Here is a 2,515-nt window from a genome sequence, read left to right on the forward strand (position 1 = left end):
TCCTGGAACTCACTTTGTAGACCAGGCTGGCCTCGAACTCAGAAATCTGCCTGCCTCTGCCTCCCAAGTGCTGGGATTAAAGTCGTGCACCACCATGCCCGGCCATGTTTGCTTTTATTCAGTGCAGGAGACCAAACCCAAATCCTGTTGCACAGTAGGTGCGGACTCCTCAAACTGACCTAAGTTCACATTATTTACTTTAACCAACAATCAACCTATTGTCTGAGTAGCCCTAATTTTCAAAAGAAATCAGATGTCAGAACAGAACTCCGTATCTATCATGCTCACTAAGTCAGGGAAGAGTGAGTATATCTTCCTCAGGCTTCTTGCTGTACTGGGACCAGTTAGCCTCTCTAATAGACAACTGTGTGTGCCATAACTAAAATGATTCCTTCCTCCCAGGCCAGGGAGCCAAATGAGAGCTTGTTCTGCATAGTCTTTTGTGTGAAATGATTTGAAGGTCATGCTTTTGAGCACGGTGTTTGGACCATGCCCAGCATGCTGCCTCTCGGGGATGCTTCCTGCAGGGTCCTGGAAGAGGTTTGCAGAAAAGCGTGGTTTGCAGTGGCTTTTAGATGAGGGAGCAGCAGATGGCCGGGTATTACATCACCTCGGGGAGGAGAAGCAGGAATATGAAAATAATAGAATTGTAGAGAAAGAATGGTCCAGTCTCCGAATATAGCAAGCACTGGGGAAGCGTTTGCTCCCATAAACACCAATGCAGGAGGTACACTAGTGACAGGCTGACCCTCTGCCACCTGCTTGGAAAGCAGGCACTATCTTTTGCTGTATTTTATTAAAATAACAAGTGTCATCTACTACAAACTGTTATTATATTGATTTCTCACTGGAATTAAGTAGTATCAAATTTCCACTTTTACATAGGAAGAAATTGCCCTCAGAAACTTGAGTGACTTGGTCCAGTCATCCAGCTAATGAGTGATAGAATTTTGAGTTATCTGGTACCTAAAAACCTCTTACCTAAAAACCTCCTGCAGGTCATTCAAAGAAATAATAATAATTCTTTTTCTATTGGAAGATGAAGCACTTGGTCACATGTTAAGTCTATGTTCTACCACTGACTATACCTTAGGCACCTACTATAATTGTTGAACTAAGGAATTAATGATAAAACTGTGAGAGAGCTCAGTGATAAAGCCCTGGAGGCCTGTGTGAACCATGGACTCCACACTAGCACAGGAAGAAGAGGAGGAAGGGGGGGAGGAATGAAAAACTAAGGGCTTAAGAGTGGCTTAAGCTCTTAATGCCAGCAGTGGGAGGGCAGAGGCAGGTGGATCTCTGTGAGTTCTGTGCTGGCTACAGAGTGAGACCCTGACTCCAAAGGAGGACAGAGAAGTGGGGGGTTGTAATTGCTTTTGAGGGATCAAAGTTTGAGGAAGATCTATGCATAACAGATTGAAAAGATATTCTTGCTTAGACAGAGCATACGGGGCTGGAGAGAGATAGTTTTGTTTAGAAATAGCATATAGGGGGCTGGAGAGATGGCTGATGGTTAAGAATGGGCTTCGTTATCGCAAAGGATTCAGGTTCGATTCCCAGCCCTTACATATTGGCTCATAACCATCCATAACTCCAGTTCCAGGGTATCTCACCCCTCCTCTCACCTCTGTGGGCACCAGGCACGCATGTGGTACATATACATAGACACAGGCAAAACATTCATACACATAAGGAAATCTGGAGCCAGTGAGATGACTCCAAGGTTAAAGGGGCTTGCTGCCAAGCCTGATGACCTGAGTTCTATCCCACAGACCCACAGTAGAGAAAGTAGAGAGCCAACTTCTGCAGGTTCTCCTCTGGCTTTCATACAAGCCAAATGGCACATGTGCTGCCCTTCCCAATAAAAGAAATAAAAATGGAGTGGGGAAATGGTCTTGGGATATGGGGCACTTAGTTGTAGTATAATAACATTGCTGCAGGCAAATAGATGCACAGCTGTCTTCATATATGTGCAGTCAAAGTCAGCACCTATGTGTGCCTGTGCCTGTACAGGCAGGGGAAGGGCTGAAAGGACAACACTGTGACTGTTGGTTCTTCGTGTCAACTTTACTAGGCTACAGAAGACCCAGATATTTGGTAAAACAGGATTCTAGACATATCTTCGAGGTGGCTCTGGATGAAATTAACATTCGATTAGTAGGCTGAGTAAAGATAAATACCCTTCCCAACCTGGATGGGCCAACGTAGTCCATAGAAGCCCTGAATGCAGGGCCTGGAGAGGTGGCTCAGTCGGTGAAGGCATACTGTTTTTGCTGTGGGACCAAGTTCGATTCCCAACACTCACATATACATCCCCCCCCACACATATATACATACATAATTTAAAATAAAATACATCTTTTTTTTAAATTTTTTTTAAATTCTTGCTCATTTTTATTTATTATATGTAAGTACACTGTAGCTGTCTTCAGACGCTCCAGAAGAGGGCGTCAGATCTCGTTACGGATGGTTATGAGCCACCATGCGGTTGCTGGGATTTGAACTCCGGACCTTC

Source organism: Mus pahari, chromosome 1 (assembly GCF_900095145.1).
Source record: "Mus pahari chromosome 1, PAHARI_EIJ_v1.1, whole genome shotgun sequence".
Lineage (NCBI taxonomy): Eukaryota > Metazoa > Chordata > Mammalia > Rodentia > Muridae > Mus > Mus pahari.